Source organism: Haemaphysalis longicornis, unplaced genomic scaffold (assembly GCF_048455015.1).
Source record: "Haemaphysalis longicornis isolate Haplotype H1 unplaced genomic scaffold, Haemaphysalis longicornis Haplotype H1 scaffold_6, whole genome shotgun sequence".
Taxonomy (NCBI): domain Eukaryota; kingdom Metazoa; phylum Arthropoda; class Arachnida; order Ixodida; family Ixodidae; genus Haemaphysalis; species Haemaphysalis longicornis.
The window spans coordinates 49,813,388-49,834,763 of record NW_027526407.1 but is presented as its reverse complement, the minus strand read 5'-3'; the positions used below and the strand labels follow the sequence as shown (position 1 = coordinate 49,834,763).

General features: G+C 49.2%; 1 protein-coding gene across 4 annotated transcripts in view; it reads left to right on the top strand.

The window, feature by feature from the left end:
- Positions 1 to 21,376, top strand: part of Prosap (SH3 and multiple ankyrin repeat domains prosap) — a 192,231-nt gene that overhangs the window by 71,984 nt on the left and 98,871 nt on the right. The window lies entirely within an intron of this gene.

The window sequence follows — 21,376 nt, the reverse complement described above, 5'->3', positions numbered from 1 at the left end:
TTTTTGTTTCTGTCTTGGTTGTAGCAGTGGGGTTGTTCTAGATCGCAGAAATTATCGAATTAGAGTCGACCTCACTTTCCGGAACACCTTCAGCCGTTGCCGAGTGGCGCTTAGCCCTATGTGCGTAGTCCTGCCGCATTTAGCGGCTAATTAGATAGAAGTAATCGAATGCAGTGCAGTGTGTTCTTCCGCTTATTTGTTTTTAAAAGATCAGAGCTAGCTAACTACAAAGTATCACGACTGAGTGATTGTTTTAATAGGTTCCGAAACAATTCAGGCTTTGTTGAAACTTGTTACAACTCAGTATTCTTTTGTTGGGAGTTTCTTTTTTTCCTGACCTTTTAAAATCTTGGTTCGTTTGAAAATCATTAGCACTTTCTCATTTTGTTCTCCTTACAGTGACATATTTATGACGTCCACACCTCCTCCTTCTTTTCTTTCGCACTCTCCTCTATCCGATAATTTGTTTACTGGCTCCGTGCTCCCCCATTGCATTTTAACTTAAAAAATGCGCTCGCCTCAGTGGCTAAGACGTTGCGCTGCTGAGCACGAGGACGCGGGGTCAATCAATCAATCAATCAATCAATCAATCAATCAATCAATCAATCAATCAATCAATCAATCAATCAATCAATCAATCAATCAATCAATCAATCAATCAATCAATCAATCAATCAATCAATCAATCAATCAAGAGCTTTGTTATCACAAGACGGGAAAAATGCTTCAGACTATTTGGACCGATAACCAGGTGCGCCATGGTTCGATTACCGGCCGCGGCGGACGCTTTTCTGATGGAGGCGCAAAGCAAAAAAAACGCCCGTGTGTACGAGATTTCAGTGCACGTAAAGATCCCAAGGTGGTCAAAATTAATCTGGAGCCCCTCCACTACGGCGCGCCTCATCGCCTGCGTTTCGTCGGCGCGTTAAACCCTAAAATCAACATCAAAATGCGCTCGCAAGAAAATATTAGTTCGTTCTATTAGGTTATCTTTCTGGGTGACTATTGATACCCCCCTCAACGATTCGAAAGTTGTTAACTTCCGTTATATCCTAGTCTCGCTTAAATTCCAAACCTCTCTGCAAGAAACGAACGACCCTCCCAGCGCTGACACCGCAGATTTACGAGGTCCCCTACCACCTGCAGGCTTCTCTAAACAAGGTTACAAGATGAATAAAAAAAGTTCACGCATCTCTACGGAGTGAATCATGACGAGTGGGCGAAGTACTGGGGATCGTTCTTGCCGTAAATCACCCGTGAGAGTCCTTACCGCTTCTAAAACGGTTTCCAATTCAATTCAATTCAATTCAATTTAATGCAATCCCACCCATTTTCCATCCAATACAATTCAATCCAATCCAATCCAATCCAATCCGATACCCCTCGCGCATGCGCAGCATGGCTCTCCAGGAGCACTCTCTCCCCATCTCTCTCTCTCTCTCTCTCTCTCTCTCTCTCTTCTCTCTCTCTCTCTCTCTCTCTCTCTCTCTCTCTCTCTCTCTCTCTCTCTCTCTCTCTCTCTCTAACCTTTTGTGAACCTTTTATTTTGTGGTTGTTAACCTTTTGTGAACCTTTTGTTCACAGATATTTCGATTTACACGGTGCTGTGCCGTGAGCACGGACGCCGGACGGACGCCGGACGGACAAGCGTCGGCCTTAAAGCGCTTCGCCACTAAAAAAGAAGCGGTAAAAGTAACAGCGCAGTGAAGCAGGGTGAGGATAGGAAGAGGAAAAGCAATCGATTCCCAAATCTCTCGCATTCGGCAGCAGCAGCGCAGCGAACGGCTGGCCCGCAACGCCGCTGCAGTGTCGGGTCGTTCGGTCGCCTGGGCGAACTAGTTCCGATGGTTCCCTCGCAGCGCCCTCCCTCCTCGGCACGTGCGCTTTTCTCCGCGTGGCCGGACAAGCGAAATCCCCTTCCGAGTGTTCGGCCCCCCTCGGCGGCCTCTGCTCTTCAATAGCGGGCCGCCGAAAGCCCGGTTTTATTGCTCTGGGATGACGGTACGAAGTGTACGTGACCGCTCCGGCGATTGCGCACTGCGTTTCCGCGCTTGCGCGCGACGCCGTGTCGGACTTGTGGTGGAGAGATGGGAAAAGGACAAGCCGAAAGGCAACAAGATAGGAGCGGAGAAGCGTGGGTATTAATTGCTGGTCGTCTGCGGCGTGGTGCGCTTGTAAGACGATATGTTGTCGGTTTCCGCGAAGGCTCCGAACAAATTTGTCGGAAAGGCGGAAGTTAATTGCCAGTCATTACTCTTGTCGGGGCAATGAAGTTCAGTAAAGCTTGATGTCCGGCTAATTTGTGTAACATGCTCTTGAAGGTAAGTTGCGCTTGTTATGATAACAGAGACGGACACCGGAAAAAAACGCAGACTTTAAAAAGAAGACGGCGCTGCCTTCTGGTGAAAGTGTACGTTTCTTTGCTGTGCCCGTCTCTGTTATAACAAACGCAACGTACCTTCAAGAGCATGTCGGGACAAATATTTCAGCGGTGGTGGGCGTCGAAAAATGGCCGTAATGGTGTTAGTTGTGCAAATAACTGTATTTCGAAGCGTAAAGTGTTGATTGACCCCGTGTTTAGTAGTGCGAATTTCGAAACGTCGAGTTGATCCGAGTTTCCAGACTTAAAAACTGGCATGACATAGATTGATATACCCCCAATATTTCATCTCTGCGTTTTGGTAGGGCACTGAAAATAGCATTCAGTTGATACGTGAACGGAGTTAATTGTTGTTGTTTACGTTTAGAAAGCTCTTGCCCGCCTCCACGTCTAAGCCAGCCAGCTGTGTCCGAGGTCAAGTTTCCAGCTATTCTAGTGTTTCGCCGTCTGGCTGGAAGGGAAACGTACATGTGCATTGTGTGTCGTCGACTTGCTTGTTGACATCAGGCTACTACGACTGACGCCTGCCGTGGGCTACCGTGATGCCTGCCGTGGCTGAAGCTCTTGCTTGGTGGCAAGAGCTTTCTATCGTGCGTTAAAAAAACTTCAGGTTGTTAAAAGCCAATATGAATACAAACTTGTACGCTATGCACGTAATTGCTATTCCAATACGAAGCGGTGGCCGCATAATGGCGTAAATAAGGTGTACGATCCGACGTAAAAGTAAAAACAGCTGTTACGATCCGGCGGAGCAGTAAAAAACTTCCGTGTACTGGCTGCCGATATAAGTATTCTTATATCGAGTCTTATTCTTATGTTTCTTATAAGCATTCTTATGACGATTAGTCCTAATCTTTGAAGCCAATTTATCTCGCGCATGCCTGTTCCGGTTATAGGTTAGCGTACGGTGCATCCTCCCCATTATACCATCTTCCCGCACCAGCGGAGGGTTCACAGATCCCAATCATTTCCTCCAAGCGCTTTCCCAAGAACGGAACAATGGTTGATCACCGGGACTGGATAGAGTTGGCTAACGACTTTCCCCGAGAGATCATCCCAAATCCCGAGCGCTCCTCTATGGCCGTAAGCCCGCGACCGGAAGTCACGGGAACCTCCGCACGGAAGTGGTCTGACGTCACCAGCACGGTGACGGCGTACCCGCGCTTCCCTTCCTCTCCAGGCGCTTCTTTGTTTCGTGTTTGCTTCGGGTTGAACGAGCGGGCAGCGACACGCCGACTGGCGCCGTGTCGTCTGCGATCGATCAGCGAGCGCGAAACCGCTGCAAGGCCCGTCTCTCATTGTCGTCATCGTCGCAACCGCCGTGGGTCCATTCCAGTTCCACCCTTCGCTCAAACTTCTCGCGGCGTGTCGAAATCGTCCGGTGATGGATGCCTCGCGGTCGCGTTTTGCTGCTGATGCGTTGAACACGTAAAGCTCTTCTTCGGGGCCTGGGGTGGATACCGTCTGATGGATGGCTTGAAATGGAACTTTGATCTGTCGTCTGCTTCTTCTCACTCCGGATGCGCTGTTGGATTATGGTGGTCGCTTCTTGGCTTGCGACGGCTCGAGTTCTCTTCTTGCGTTAACCCTACCGATGTTGGCGGAGCTCTGTCTCATACACGTCTCTGCCTGATTGTCTGCATGTGTGAAGTTCGGATTCAAAACGCTTCTCCCAGAGTGCGGGGTTCAATCATACTTCGCAGCGTTCCCCTTTCTCGCAATGTGTTTTTTATTGCAGGTCTCAAGAGCAGCAACACTTTTTTTTAGTATCGTTGTGAAATGTTTGGAAGGTGACGTCTGCGCCTGATTGAACGCCGGATACTGTTTCTGCGCGCCTGGAGGAAGCGATTGCCTTTGGGAACTAGATATGCTGCGGTTGTCGCTCTTCCGTGCGTCGTATGCGCGAAGCCTACAGTGGCATTAAGCCTGCCAAGGCAACATCACCACACCTTCTGGCGTGCTTCTGAGCTAGTTATAAGTGAGTGGATCAGTTAGCTGGGGTTAAATATGTCTGAACGCGTAAGAGGATCGTAGAAGCGTAGGGGTAAGAAGGACATCAACGTATTGGTAATTGGAGGATCGGAAACGTTCCTATTTGAAACAATACCATTGTGAATACTCCGAAAACTGGGTCTTTTATTATTATTAAATGCAAGCTAACCACAGAAAGCTTCCACGCCATTGGAAAGTGGTCTTCAGCCAACGTCACGCATTTATTTAATTCCGTTCATACAAAAACAACAGAGTAGCCTTTATTTGAGCAGTGAAAGGGTCGATGATTAGCTCCAACCAGGATCATCAGCAACACACAGTAGACCTGGTGAGACAGGCATCCCAGACTCAGGGCTTCCTGGACTAAGGAGTTCCCCCACCTGGCGACCAACTAAGCAACTTTTATTGGTCTAATAAACGTTTGTTCCTCCTACTCCACCACGCATTTTGTTCGTTTTTCAGCGTTCGGAGACAAAATCCTTTCGGCTACGGTAAATGCTTTCTGATGTATATGAGCACAAAGCTGGGTCCTATAGGCGTATATGTCGCTGGCCGTCAATGTCCCGCGGCGATAATTCCTAATCACTGCCAGGCAGGTACCGTGCCCTCCTTTTTTTTTTGCACGCGTCGAACGGCCATCGGCTTGAGAACAACTTTCGATTCGCTTCGCCGGCTTGAAAGTCGGCGCATTCGGCAATCCCAAATGCACCACTCAGCGCAATTCTTTCCCAACTGCTGCACCGGTTACGGCACGGCCTCCGGAAAACTCGATCAAGAAAGGAGGAGCCGACGACAAATTGCGCAAATGCGCTCATTTCACGTCTGTCGTACGTCTCTCCCCATTTCGCATCCCTATTTCCCGCCAGTCGCCGCCATTTGAGACCGCGCGCTCGTAAGCGCGGCTCCCCCTTTTTCCCGCGCTTTCCAGGAGTGCGCGCGCTTTCTGCACAGACAGCAGGCGCGCGCCACTGAACCCGCGCTCTCGGCCGTCGCGTGCGCAATTATTCGCGCGCCAATGGCGACATTGCGTCGGTGCCGGCGCAGCGCTAAAATACCTACAAAAAGGAGCAGTGGGCGTAGTCGGACGTGCGCTCGGTTGCACAGGGCGCGTCATGTCCCGATTCCCCGAGGGCATCGTCCCTAGCCCCCCTACTCTTCCCCTCGACTGGCGCTCCGCGGGAACGTTCGGGATGGGTATTACGTTTCCAGGGGCGCTTATTCCCTCCGTGTTCCCGAGCAGCGCGTTTTTCCCCGTCGAGGACACCCTTTCTTCCGCGGGTCCTCTTCTCCTGTTTGCTCGGCCTATTTGGGCAGTGAAGCCCGCTGGGCTCTGAGCTCTATGCGAGACTTCGGCTGAAACCGTACTGGGAAACTCCCGCGCTTCTGTACAGTGCCGGATAAGCGCGTCACGTGCCAAGGGCGCTGTAATTCCGCATTACTTGAGGAATGGTGAGGTCCTTCGCTCGAGGCTGCGTGGAAGGTGCGCTAATCCTTGAAGAGCAACGCTTCCAGTTCGTAAACAATTTAAAAACGGCGAACTGTGGATGGTATTACTGTGCGTTGGCGCTAATTTCTAGGGTCAAAGCTTTGGGTGTAGTCAGGCGCAATCGATCACCCAGGGCGAAGAGTGTGAACAAGGCTCATTGTTTTAATTTCTGTTGTGGTCGGCGTCTTCTTTACTATATATTTTATAATCATTCCCGACAAGACTGGCCTCCGTCGAAGCCTGGATTTCTTTCTGTAACATTTTGTTACCCGGCCTATATCTCGCAATATCTAGCATGACAGAGGTGACCGTGGCTCAGGGCTACTTCGCTTGGCATCCGCAAGAAAGTTTAAAAACGGCGTTATCTTCCCTACATGAGTTCGTGCTTCGCGACTTAGGGAGAAGATGCGTGAAAAAACAGGAGTGTGGTCGATAATAGAAGAAGCTATCGTCGGACGCCTTCGTGACGTTTTGTGATGACACCGCATGGCCTCAGGTGATATGAAGCGCTAGAACATCATTTGAGGGACCTCAGAGAAAGTCGAGTTCCCGAGGGGCAGAGCTGGAAATTATCTTTCAGTGACTTAGAGTTGGGATTACTCGCCCTTGTACGCTCGTATGCTCTCCGCAAGATTTACGCTTTCAGTGGCAACCACCGCTCATGCCCAAGCGCCCTACACAATTGTTCCGACGTCGCATGTCTTTGACGGTCTTAAAGGAAAGAAATGTGGGTTTTTATTGAGTACAAAAGCTACGACTATTCGAATCTGTGCGTGGTACCGCTTTTGCAGGCGTGCAGCAGTGGCTGTCTTGCATATTAGCGACAAGAACATGACGAAACACCGGGATATTTCCTCTTCAATGTTCAACGGCTGGTGAAGTTTCGAAGCCACGGCGGGATTGTAGGCAAACCTAGAGGTTTGGTAGCTTCCCATTTGAGATCCCGTACAAACGTAAACTCCGTGAACGTCCCCGTGTGCAGATCCCGGTTTCCTCGAGGTATCCCATAAGCTTCCATCCCGCTGAACGCAACTTCAAGAACCGTGTAACGACAAGAACACGTCGAAAAATACGGAAATCTCCTCTTCAACGTTCGACGGGTGGCGAAGTTTCGAAGCCACAGCGGGACTATACACAAACAAAAGAGGCGACAGGACGAAACCTTGATTTAGTAAACTCCTTCCTGAGATACTACATACACTTGAACTCCGTAAACTTCCCCATGTACAGAAGCCCGTTTCCCCGACGTATTCCACAAGCTTCCATCCCGCTGGGAAGAACGTCGAAACCGTGTAGCGACAGGAACACGACGAAAAATTCTGGAAATCTGTTCACGTTCAACGGGTGGAGAAGTTTCGAAGCCACAGCGGGACTGTACACAAACAGAAGGGGTGACAGGACGGAACCCTGATTTAGTAAACTTCTACCTGAGATTCTACATACACTACATATACTACATAAACTCCACATAAAAACAAACTCTACATAAACTGCATAAACGTAGAGATTCTACATAAACTCCGTAAACGTCTCATGCATGTACAGGCGCCCGTTTCCTCGACGTATTCCTTAAGCTTCCAGCGCGCTGAACGCAACTTCAAAAACCGTGGTAGGTCCACCGGCAGCCCGACTGCGTCCCCATATATTCGCCCCCTCTATTGGCTGCAAGCTCCCGTTCCCTCTGATTCCACTGACTCATCCGAGGCTATTACGCCAGCCCCACGCATACCACTCGATAACACAACGTTTCCCAGCGTGCATAGCTGGGGCTCAGTTAGCCCTGCGCTCCCGTGGTTCGGAGGGGTCTCCTGCGTTGTATAATGATGTCATCAGCAGCGTGGAGAGAGGGCGAGCCATCTTAATTATTGCTCATTTGGGGCTTTGCCTTCCTCCATCTACCAGCGCCGCCACCGCTGCGCATCGCTTAACGCTGGCTCCCTGTGGAGCGTGTGCCGCCATTAGGGCGACATTGTTTGGGGGGTCGCAAATTAGGCTGCAGTAATTATTATTGCACGTAGCTCGCTACAGTTTAGGGAAAGGTGCGCAGCGAGAAAGTTGTTCCGGCATTGATGGCAGGAGTCATCACGCTGGGAACACTCAGCTCATTAAAAATAGCAATGATAAAAGTCACCAATCGCGAGCAACTGGATACTAAAAGAAACCGTTTAATCGCAGCTGAATTCCAGGTAAAATAAGCTCTCCCAGTTGACGTCTTCAACGAGGAACGGGAACAGTACACAACGAGGAGTAATGTCTTTTAATCGGAGCTGAATGCCAGGTGAAATAAACTCTCCCAGCTGACGTCTTCAACGAGGAGCGCGAAGAGTACACAAGGAGGAGCGGCACCGACGTCTGTAGCTGACAGACGGGCTAGTAAACAAGTAATCAGCGAAGTTGTGCTAGCTATTCCTTAAATATAAGGTATACGCTAAGAAGATTATTTATTCCACCAAATGGCAACAACGTCGGCATGTTCATGCCGTTGTTGCTTTAAGAACTCATCAGCAGCTGCTTCCTTCTTGAGTTTTACCTAAAACCTCTCCTTTTGTCGGCATTTATTTCGATGCAAATTTAAATACGCTTCAATATTTCTGAATAGACAGACAGATAATAGGAAATTATGTCTATTTAGATCATCCTCCTTCTTTTCGTCTCTAGCTCTCTCTATAGAGTACCAGGAAATCTGCCTTCACGGAACTGTATTTCACCGGGAACATCCCTTGGTTACGCAAGAGGACATCAGCCCGAAAAGGCAGCTGTGGCGCCGTATCACCGCCTGCGAACGCGTACTCGAAAGAGAATATCTACCACCTCGCAAATTCTTCCCCCCTGCCCTTACGTAAACGTGGCGTGCCTGCTGCGGGCAGGGGCGCACCGCGCCCCAATGGAGGGGGTCGAACGACGGAGCACCACCGGAGGTTTTAATGAGCATAAGCCGCCGCGAAAGTGATGGCAGGGGGCCTTCTACCCGGAGTGAGAAGGGGTGGTGCTCCGAGAAGCCAAAACGCAAAAACGGAGTGGAGGGGAGGGGGAATGCAAAAGACCGGGAGAGGCAGGCACCTGGATGTCAGCGAATTAACCGCCGAACAGGGACCACTAGTAGGCGCAGAATTAACGCTGGAGAAACTCAGGAACCAGAAGTTGGCTCGGAGGTCCCTCCGGAAAGGAAGGAACGATCAGAGAAGGTCTAAACAAAAACTCCATCTCGCCGCCACCCGGGTCGTCACGAGCAGCCTCCAAGGCTGGAAGACGCCCGGTTGGCTTCTTCTCCCGAGACCAGTTTCGGTTTTGCGGGCTTCGTCTCTGTCTTTCGCGTTGGGAGTGTTTTTTTTTTTTTTTCGTTCTCTCCAAACCTGCGATGGCATACCCGGAATGTAGAGAGGAGGTCACTGGCAGAAGGTGCGGAGGCTCCCCCTCCAGGACAAGCCAGAGACAGGCCTGCCGCCGCTTCACGGCGGGTTCCGCGCACGCGCCTTGCCTTGGCCACTCGTCCGCTCTTCTGCGCCGGTGAAAGAAGGAAAGGCGGAATTAATGGAACTGTCGGGCCGGCCGACGGGGGCGCGCTCCAAGGCAAGCTAGGGGTGCAAGCAGAGGGCTGGCGGACGGCCCAAGGAACAGTGTCTGGCTGACAGGCTGGCTTACCCTGCTGGCGTGCCGCAGGGATCAACTGTTGCTCCGTTCCTGTTCCTGTTTTTACTCGTCTTTGGGGTACCTGGCGTTTCGGGTTGTTCTCGATGTGAAGCTTTTTGAGGATTATGCTGTCTTTCCGCCAGAAGGTGGATTATCCGGCTTGGGTAAGACAGCGAGGTTACTTTTAAGCTTGTGATTACTCTCACGAAGAAACGGAGGACTGACCGTCACTGGGGTTCTTGAGTAACGGATGTGGTTACGAGGGACGTGGTGATAAGTTTGTAAACACGGTGGAAGGGGGAAATGAGAAAATGAATTCGAACGACGAAAAGGTCGGATTGGAATGGACAGGAATTCTGAGGGAGAGGCCTTCGTCCTGGAGGGGAAATCAACGAACTGATGCTGCTGCTACTGATTTTGTTTTTGATGGTGACGATTATGGGATACTTTAATAAACAAGTAGCCATCCCGCGATCCCGGACCCCCTGTTACGACAATGTGGCTGAAATGATGCCGACGGGTTGCTAACCTTCTGCCATAGACTCATAATAAATGCGATGGATACACACTTGTACACTTCATTCCCCTGTTTTTCGTTTCCGGCCTACACCTTAATTCCGTGATTAAATCTCTTCTAGCAATCTGCGGTTTATTTTCACATATAGTTTTTTTTTTCTCCGCACAGCAAAGAGTCGCACTGAAAACAAAAACAATGGAATAATGGCTATACTATACTTTCGGTTCAAGTGGTGTAACATATTTCATATGGCTGGCCAACAGCTGTTTCTCGCGCGAGTACATAGATGAGTTCTTCTTTAAATATGAGTAAGTGTCACGTCCAGAGTATCAGTTCTGTCGCCTACTATTTACCATTCTGTCTCACGCGCTTTGTGTGAGATTTTGTTCTCTATAATGATGTTGAGACGCGGCGCCACAAAGAACGCTTGTGCTCTCCTTTAATCACCGCCGCGGTTGTGCAAAAAAAAAAAAAAGCAAATACCAGAAAATACTAAAACGAAGCAGCTCATGCTCTTGTATTGATCCGCGGGCTCTTTTTACTTTTGCTCCGCTTTTTTTTTCTAGTCGAAGTGTCCTTACCATAAGATAAGATGGCCAGGCCCAGCTTTCCGGAAGACCGCGCCAGACGTAAGACCAGCTCTGGCCGACATTGACGCACACCCCCGGCTGTGGAGACGGCGTTTCATATTTTTTGTTATTGTTTGTTGCGGCTAAGCTTCGATCACTTGCCGGGCCTCTTGTTCGGGCCTTTCTCTCCGCGACACGCAAACGATTTAGTGCGCCTGCTTCTGACAAGCGCTGGAGCAAAAAATGTATATGACGATGACAAGTCCTCCTACCGATACGTGTGCACCAGTCTGAGTTTGGTAACTTTTCCAAAGTTTGTACTTCTATATATATTGGCGGTACTTGCAGGCTTGACAAGTTTATGGCGCCCATTACTTGTTCTTTTGCTTTTTGAAAGGCCGATGATTATTTTCTATCTAGCTCAATGCAGGAAGCCAGTGGCGGTCCCAAGGGGGGTGCGAAGGGGGTGGTCGCCCCCCCCAAAGAGGTCCTCAGTTTCTTATTTTTAGTTTTTTTAAGCATTCCACTTGCGCGAAGTTAAATCCCACTTGTGCGAGGCCGCAAACGCGTTGCGACCGCCAGAAATGCGGGCTCGAGACAGCCGTTGCACCGCCTAAGGGGCGCCAAAAACCACTGTGTCGATAAGACTTGCCCCCCCTCCCCCCCCCCCCCCCCCAAAAAAAAAAGTCGCCCCCCCCCTAAAACCAATCTCTGGGACCGCTACTGCAGGAAGCTGGATACACTTATAAGATTGGTGCGTAACGCTTCCCCTGAAGGTGTCCACGGTGGCTGCCTGGGTGACGGAAACGTAAATGATAACCACGTTAGCTTCCACAAGGAAACAATTACAAAAACGGTCGCGCTACTACGTCGTGACTTGATTACTGTGAAACGGAAAGGGAAGTGCGCAAAAAGAAATCCCGGGCCATCTCCACTGACGTGAAACCTGCATGGGGAGGGGCGAAGCATGCGGTGTATACGTGTATTCTCGGCGTCTTGGCGTTTTAGTCCACGGATATGAAACCGTTGGGGGAAACAGGTATACAGCTTTGCTGTAAGAGTCGCGTGCCTTTGAAGCGCGAAGCTCTGTAGCGCGAGGCGTAAACGAGTATCCCGGCGTTCTTTTAGTACGCGTTACGTTCTAGCGTCAGGCGTAAACGAGTTTCCCGGTGGTTTAGTACCGTGACTACATGAGACGACGCTTACGAGACATGAAACGTCGTCAGCCCCAGCCTCTAAGTGGCTTCGCCTCTAATTAAAAAAAAGCATATGCTAACGAAGTGGAGTGAGTATCTACGTCGAAGAGATGTAGTAAACAAGGATTTCATACGGAATCTCGGTTGGTGGTTTGCTTGGCGAGGGATTGAAGGAACGCACATGAAAGTCTTGTGACAGGCCTGCTGGCCGCCCGATGGAACAGGTATAGTAGTGACTACAACCACTAACCTCAAGATGAACGAAAGAAACAATATGTTTTGTTCTATTTTTAAGTTGGCGATCATTTCTCAAAATATCAACTCATCGGCTGTTTGAGCAAGTTCGAAAAATATACTACCGGCTGGAGTTCTTGACGTGGCTGTTTTAAAGTTATTTTTTCGGAGTGTAATGTCATGTTTAAGTTCGTGTAGGAGGACTTAACAGGATGCACTACAATGTTGCAGGCAACGTTTATGACCCGTGACGGCGTTCGAAACGTATGTGATGCAAGTACGAAAGGCCGTCACTTTTATTTGCTCAAATAACTATAAGCGAGCTCGGCGTTCGCGCAGCAACTCTTTCATGCTATGTGATGCAATTTCTCGTCCAGCAGCGAGGCCTCAAACGTTACTCAACTTCTTTTACGCAATGTGCCGTGTTGCAACAGACACGGTGCATGGCTGCCTCTGCTAAATTTGACACGCACATACGCGCACGCCCACACGCGCACGCACGCACACACATGCACACGCACACGCATGCACGCACGCAAGTACATATATTCCGATCATAGCTGATTTTTTCCCGTCTGTGATGTCTTTATCCCAATATAAAAAAATACCTTATTCGGCGCTACAAAGCACCTTCAGGTATATCCGAATAGCACTGGCAAGAAGGACGCATTCTTTGATTATATATATATATATATATATATATATATATATATATATATATATATATATATATATATATATATATATATATATATATATATATATATATATATATATAGAGAGAGAGAGAGAGAGAGAGAGAGAGAGCACGCTCACCTACGTGATTACCACTTTTATTGTGATTTGGTTCTGGACAATAAACAGTCCTATGATATGAAAATAACTAGGCAAATAGGAACAAGCACCCCCCCCCCCCCTTCCTCCCGTCCTCTCCGTCCTGACGGTATCCCTCTGCATCACTTCTGTTCTGTAATTGCCACAAAAAGCAACCAGCCAGAATTCCCACTGCATTTTCTGTAAGTATTGTCCGTTGCACGCTTCGCGAAAAAAGCAGTAGCGCCGAGCTCTGTTGAAGGAGAGAAGCAGACGACACATAAATGCAGACAGCAGAAGTAGAGTAGCAGACGACGCAACGCGTCTGCCTTTTATCACAGACCCGCATGCGAAGTTTGAGCCCGCCGTGAGCGTCGGCGCGTCCTCCCGTGAGCCCGTCTGGCCCGCGGTGATTTGTTTCTTCCGCAACACGAGGCGGGGCACAAAGGAGGCAGGCAAGCGGAAGGGACGAAGAGAAAAATAGGCATGCCGCACAGAGCTTCTGACATTCGGTGATAGAGGGCGCCCATGTTTGTAGACCCCCCTTTCTCCTGTGTGGCTCCCTCTTGGGCTCTTTAGCAGTCAAGCCAAGCGAGACGAGCGCATGCCCCGCTCGCATTCTACCGAGGACTCGCTCTGCACCCCTATGATGCCTGCGTTACGCAATGGGGATTCGGTGCTGTGAAGTTTCGCAGTTGCTCTTTGTGCATTTTTTCAAGGACGAACATATATTTAGTGTGCCATAATGCGTGCATTGTTATTGGGAACCTGTGCAAACACCGTATGAAAGCGAAAAAAAATTCCTGCATTGGCACCTTTTGAGCGCTTTGTAATAATGCTGCAGGGATGCTCCATGGAGGACAGAAAGCTCGATCCTCCATATGAACCCCTCCATGGAATATGGTCTCCTCCATGAGACGCTCATTGTTGGGACTTCCAAACCTGTGTATGGTAATTGTTTGCTGTGAGGCGAGGGGGCGATATGTATTAGTTCAATGGAAAGGATAAGACGCTTCCTTTGACACCTACCCGCTTTTACACCCACCCTTTTCCACCAGCTGGTGTGACGGTGCCGGATCTCGTCGGCATAGAGCGGCAAGCTTCGACTGGAGTAATTGATTTAAAGCTTGCGATGCAGTAGTCTCATGAAGTGTAGCAGGTAATTCCAGGTCTTCGTCGCGCTAGTTTGTTAGCGCAATGTGCGGGGAAAGTAAATCAACCTGAGTGCACTGTGCAGTAGGGGCAAATTATACACGAACGTGATAACATGAATCAGAGAACACACTGTTGGACAAGTTGGTGCATAATTGGTGAGAAACTGTGGTTGATTCCTCTGTCACAGGAATCGGTAAACCACGAAAGTGAAATGTGGAGCGAAATCTACAGCTGAGCATGATTTGCGGGTCGGCGGCCGTCTTGTGGGTGTGCTTGGCGAGCGACGTCCCGCTGACGGGTCGCTTCGGCAAAGGTGTACCGGCATCATTTCCGTGACGGATAAGACGTCAATGAAATCTTGGGGTATCGCGTCATAAAAGACTTTCGTGTTAAAATATAAAACCTGAAAATGAACAACCCTAAGTATAATGTACTATTTAGTACTAAAGGTTGCTTCACCGCAAGAAGACCCTGTGTGCAGGGATGCACCCTTTACAGGCTGCTTGCTTCATTGTACTGGCGTCATTTCCGTGACGGATATGACGTCAGTGAAATCTTCGTGTATCCCGGAATAAAACACTGTCGTGTTAAAATTATAGCGTGAATAAGACAGCGACAAACAGGGAGGCGATGAGAGCTTGTCCCGCGTCTCCCTGTTTGTCATTGTCTGAGTCGGGCTCTACTTTTCCCCCAATGAATCAGAACATGGGGAGTTACATTGTGGTTCGTGGAGGGGAAGGTATCGGTCGGTTCCGTTGCACCGGATCACTAAAAATGATTTTATTACATTTATTACATGATTTCCACAAGCGAACTCTGCGCGTGCACTAGAAAGCAGTAGCAGGAGTATAGTGGTGCGTATCCAATGGGCTCAAAAGCATTCATTTAGTCTTGTAGCCAGTCAAATTCGCCCACCTACACTTCCTGCTTGACTACATTAACGTCAGGTACATTGTTTGAAGAGTATGGCAGCAAACCGAATGGCCTTGGAAAGCGATGCCTTCATTAAAAAAGGATATTATGGGTGTTCGGAGAATAAAGACAAAAAGAGCCGTTTTTTTTGTCTTTTGTATTTTGTCTATGAAACACAGGTTTTATTTATTAGATGAACTATTTCTGCTCTTTAAGTGCAAAGTAAATGCATTTAAATTCTGCAAGTAAATGCACAATATGATCTTGCTTTCACTTGCGCTGTATTTACAGAAGAGTGTACATATATTTTTCTTGGAAGCGTTCCCGCCACGATGGCCTGTAGCAGCTAAGTCACCAGAACCACTGGTTTAGTTCTAGCCCATGGCAGTTAGAAAAATCGACAGATGCGAAAATACTTAATAGCTTACGTGCTAGTTAGCTTGGTGTACAAAAAGACGGGAGTTCTGTGTGCGTTTTTTCTAATGCCATTATGTATAACCTCTTAGCTCATTGTGATGTCTAAGCTCTAGGCCTGTTGGTCGCGAGCACAGAAAACAGTAGTTCAATACATGACACAGATCGAGCAGGAAAGAGGTCCGGATCTGCAAAGCATTTGGCTGCATCATAGGAAATGCTACTACAGGATCGTGTGAAGATGCCTTAGGTTTGTCCACGCTTCTCCCAGGTTTGGGGAAGTAATGTCAGAAGCACTGGATCTGAAATGCGAGGATATTTGGAGGCAGTCCAAGGAGGAAGGCAGGGACGGTTCAGCCACGCAATGGAAAGGAAATGCAACTCTACTAGAAAGTTGACGAAAATGGAAGCGGATGGCAAAAGGAGATGCCGGGAGAGGTGGCATGCAAACAACCAATGGGAGAGGACCTCGACGTCACTTATAGAGTGCGTCTACGTAGAACGTGTACCCATAAGATATAATGGCAACTTATAATAAATGTTGCAAATTTACGTGATGATGTTTGTGATGACGGCGTTCCGTTTCAGTTAGACCATCACGTTGCCGCGGCGTAATGGTCAAGACACTCTATATACTGCTCCGCGCGTGTTTCCTGTAGACCCACATTGTCTTTAACTCATTATATGGCGGAATTTTGCTGATTAACGTGGGAGATGTAAAAGTTGTCAATTACACGACGTTTGAATCCTAGTTAATGATTTGGGACATCTTGATAGTAGCGCACTTGCACACGGACACTTAGAAAAGTGCCGACAAACCACACCGCCTCTTTCCTTAGTATCCTTGTGTAAGTGCGCTACCATCAAATCAAGATGTTACAAATCCAATACCAACTACCCCAGTTGTCACTTCTTACTTAGTTTGAGCCCAGGTGCGTCGAGGGAAGCATTGGCGCCCCTCGCGTGTCTCGTAGTGTGTTCGATTCGGGACGCGTACGATTCGTCTGTTTTATCACATGCAAATAGTAATTATCTTGTGATCCAACAAACCGTTACATCCGACGGAAAAGAAAATTCCGACGGGCGCATATTACAACGGGTGGAACGAGCGCAGAAAAAGCGGAATGGGTGTCGCAGGGTTGACAATTAACTAACGAAAGTGGCAGGCTCCCCTTCTCTTCAAGCATTACCCGTGGCCCAAATAAACAGCGTCGGCACGAAGCTTATAAGACAACGACCGACGCTCCGGGCGCATGCCGCGAGGTAATTGAATGCCGGGCAATTTTCATTTGAGGAAGTTTCGGCTCCTTCGAGGGGGAAACGGGTTAGGTAAACGCACGTAGCTTATGTAAAGCCAGCCTCCCTTTACTCGACGTCACTAAAAAAAAGGCCCGGACACTCCCTCCTTCGCAGCGTTTTCCCGGTGCCGTAAATGGTTATTGGGCAGCGCTGTTGATGACGTTTTTTACCTTTTCCAATGGGAAGGTGGCTTCGCAGTAACTGAACCTACGCTGATAACACGATCTAACGACTATGCGGTGTTGACCCGCAGGCCGACCCAAACTGCCCGGTAGTCTTGCACAGCGCTCGTACCTGCTCGGACAACGTTGTCGCCCCCAGGGAGCCCGCGTGTGCAGCCCCCGAACTCAATTTCAGAACGCGGCGCGCCAGAGACACCGTCGTAGATGACCCGTCCGCGAACTATAAGCCGGCGGAGGGTGCTCGCGTGTTCGGTCGCGGCGCGGGTCCGTTCGGCTTGTCTCGGCTTCGGCTCGCCGCCCTCGTTCTAACGAGCGGAAGTGTTCGAGTTTTTCCTCTCCGCGGCTTACGTTCGGTTATGGCACGGCGTCATTACGTATGCCGGAGATTGCGGAAGCATCTCGCGTCCCGTACCATCGGTCTTGGCGCAGCTTTGCCTTCGGGCGTTCGTACCGTACGGACAGGGCCTTTTTAGATTAGCGCGCGAAGCGGGTGTTGTTGTAGTGCTGGTGCGGCGAGCTCCCCGAACACTCCCGCTGAGTGGGACGCTGACTTCCTTGTGGCCGTGTATGGGGTTGCGCTGATTAAAATTATCTACCTGCTCTGATCTCCATTCGCTCTTGCTTTCACTTGCTCAAAACTGAACACGAGATGTATTTTTGCTCCGGTGTGGCGCGCCGTAATGAGCTACTACGGTTTCTGCGGTATGCTATGGGCGTCGGGGCCATTAGGGGGCAATGCTGTTCACATATATAGCCTCCAAGCTGCGGGATGTAATGGTCTGCTGCTATTGTATAGTCTAAGAAGTTGGCACATAATGAGGTAACTTTCTGACCGGGAGTACCACCGGCGAGTGTACGTGGTTATAAATATTGATCATGGCCAGCGAGACGTATTGCTCTAGCCTTGCTTTGATTTATGAATGAGGAATATGCATATACAACACATAAATCACACATTTTAGGTAGCATATAGAAAACTCCCGGAGCTCGCAGATACTCGATCTTGGAAGATTGAAATACAACGCAGTTTGAAATTTTCCTATTAACCCCGAGTGGCTGTTGGTCCTTCTACTCGTACATAGCATACTTATTTATTTACGCTCGCAGAGTAGAGTTAACTCACGTAATTATTTATATGGCTATCGACAGTAGTAAACAAAACACTACTTCACTTATAAAGCCAATGACAAGAGCGAACATTGTCAGCTCTTCGCGCAACCTGAAAAACTACCCCAGGGGCGCCGCACATGTTTTTTATGTCCTGTGAGGAACCACTCCTACTTCATAAGGCTATATAAGGCACTTCGGTCTAGGAAACCCGGAAGATGGCTTGCCGGACCTACGGTTTAATCTTATCAAAAATTCAATATTTTTGCAACTCTCTTCAGTACTTCTTTAAGTCAGTCAGTGAGTTTCTCCTTCATATGATCATGCGCTGAATAAGCAGCGCCTTAAAATAGGGACTTTCGCGTTACTTAATGCGCATGCGCTGCCGAGCAGGCCCGGAGCAGCGAAAGGGCTTGCGCCGAATATGGTCTTATGCTGCGAGCGTTTACAAAGCCACACTCCTCGAAGTGAAAGCCAGAAGAACTGTCTAGACTGGGGTTCTCTGCCCCCCAGTACACCACGTAAAAGATGAAAGTGCCTGAAAAAAACTAATGACTCGTACCATCTTCTCTGACAATGGAAGTGCCTCGAGGTTCATCTACTCGTATTTTTTGTGTGTGTGCTTGTTTGCTGTTCAAACATTTACACAGCTTCGCTTTCAACTCCCAAAGGCGTAACCGGCCCGACAAAGGGGGGTTTCCTGCCGTGGAAAGCGCATCACAAAGGAATGCGCGCAAGCAAGCAGCCCCGACCCGCGATCAACGCGCCCTCTCTGCAACGCGCGCTTTTCACGACCGCCAAGGCGTCGTCGCATTCCGTTTTCTTCTTCCAGACGGATGCGTGACATTGATTTCTATCACGCATCGCCAAGAAGAAGCGCCGCTGTCAGTGCTGTTCGGCTCGCTCTACAGCAGCGCCCTTTCTTTGCCTTCGGCCGGACAGTAGGGGCCAGTCACCTGACTTGCGGTCCGCTGTGGGGGCCGGTTGGTGGCCGCTAGCGGGCCGCTCTCCCGAACCGGCTGGTCGCACAGGCGGAAGACGAGTCCGAAGCGGTCCATCCTTGCCGCCCTTTTTCACGGACGTTATCGCCGCTCCGCGCCTAGCGGGATTGAGACCTCCGGCACGACTCTAAAATCACCTCCACGCTCTGCCTTGCCTCTTTATTCGCTCCGTGCTGTTTTTTTGTTGTTTTTCGGTTTTATATTTACGCGCCTCTGGCCCTCCCGCCGTTCTCGTGACGTCTGAAGTGCGTTCCGCTCTGGAGTGCAGTCAAGTGCGGCGCCCTGTCGAGGACGCCACGTCTGAGCGTTCAGTTTTGGCACCACTGATGGGCGTGTGTGTTGCATTTGTACCTGGTCACCCCGCGGCGCGGATCTTTACCTCTATGCGTACGTGGCTGTCACGCTATGTAACCGCTGTGCCCGCATCTTCGTCTTCGTCGTGCCGGCCGGCTGGTTAGTCTGCACTTGACTGGCAGTTAAGCATTCGTGAACTTCGTAGGTTAGTTTAGGGTAGTTAATGTTTCGCTGGGGGTGGTTTTCGTGTTCTTATTCGCGAGAGCGGTAGAGACTGCTGTTGGGGAGGAACACGGTGATAGATGTACCTGCACTGCCCACTGTTTGCTGTGCGCTGTAATAACGCAAAACACTATAGTGTTTTGCGTTATTTCACGAGAAAACCCATCACCATGTATTTTAAGATGGGATGTCAAGGCGTCTCTCATAACCTGTAAGAAAATATTTGCAGGGAGAGGATGTTCGAATAGCTTGATAGTAGACTAGTAAACGCTGACTTAGTAGGTATTCCTCTTCTGGTCATTATACTTTTACAGTTGTCTGTGGTATGAATTGTGGGAGAAGTTTCACAAGTTACCTAGAGCACTTAATCCAGAAGGGCAGCTGTTTTGTATTGAAGTGGTGTCTGGCAAAATGCTGTTTACATTCCGGTGGAGCTGCATTCCTGATTTGACCAAGGGGAATGTTTCCGATGGCACAAAACAGCGCAGAGAAACTGAACGGAATGAGTGAATGATCGTCTTCGCGAGAACTCTAATGCCACCAAATCCGCTATAGGTGGGTAACCTTGCCACACTAGTCGCTTCATGCGCGAACGAACCCTGATACGAGCCCTTGTTTGAGCAATGTCATGTCCTTAAGCGCTACGGTGACCAGAGAACACGGGAGACCTTTGAAGTTTTTCTGATGCACGAACGAGCGGGCGCATGCGCCAGCAAACCGTCAGTCGACTTGTTATCCAAGGAGATAGCAGTTCTACAAACTTAACTGTATCTTCCTTTTGTGTTCTTTCTGCATTTTCTTATATTGCCTGCGCACAATAAAATTTATTCAATTGTTAGTCAGCGCCCGTGTTTGTCTCTTCCTCGTCTTCGGTTCAGTTTCTTTTCGCTGTTTTGTGCCATTAGTATAAACGAACTAGCTCGTCTTCACACTCTAGTACGGAATGTTTCCCGAACTACCTCTCACGTCGCCGCTGAAGTACGAATGCGTCAAACGCTGGTAGTGTTTACAAGTCCATTGCTGTTAACGGGGGTTGTTTTTCTTGCAGAACATTTCGTTTCCCTGCATTAGCTTGTGCCATGAAATCGGACTGATATTCTACTGTTTCCTGATCTGATTAACAGGAAAATACAGCCCGTCCTAGCTGAACCATCGACTAAGAAGGTTCGGATTCCTGCTCCACAGTAATTCCCCAGAAATGGAAATTTGAAATGCCCGATGGTCTTGGTAATTTCCGGTCAGTAATTCCCCGCCAAATCTGGGAGATAGACGCATTCATGAACGCTTAACTGACAATAAGCGGCGGAGAGAATTTGGTGCTTCAAGCCACATCTTTCTTGTACTAACACTTCACCACGCGGGCCGCAGTCCGTCCTTGAAGTTTCAGGCACGCGTTGGCGAGTTTCTGAGAGTCCTCCAAGAGCGGCGAAATGTATACAGGTTCCGGTCAGTCATTTCCCGCCAAATCTGGGAGGTAGACGAATTCATGAACGCTTAACTGGCAATAAGCGGCGGAGAGAATTTGGTGCTTCAAGCCACATCTTTCTTGTACTAACACTTCACCACGCGGGCCGCAGTCCTCAATTGAAGTTTCAGGCACGCGTCGGCGAGTTGCTGAGAGTCCTCCAAGAGTGGCGAAATGTATACAGGTTACGGTCAGTCATTTCCCGCCAAATCTGGGAGGTAGACGAATTCATGAACGCTTAACTGGCAATAAGCGGCGGAGAGAATTTGGTGCTTCAAGCCACATCTTTCTTGTACTAACACTTCACCGCTCGGGCCGCAGTCCTCAATTGAAGTTTCAGGCACGCGTCGGCGAGTTGCTGAGAGCCCTCCAAGAGCGGCGAAATGTATACAGGTTCCGGTCAGTCATTTACCGCCAAATCTGGGAGGTAGACGAATTCATGAACGCTTAACTGACAATAAGCGGCGGAGAGAATTTGGTGCTTCAAGCCACATCTTTCTTGTACTAA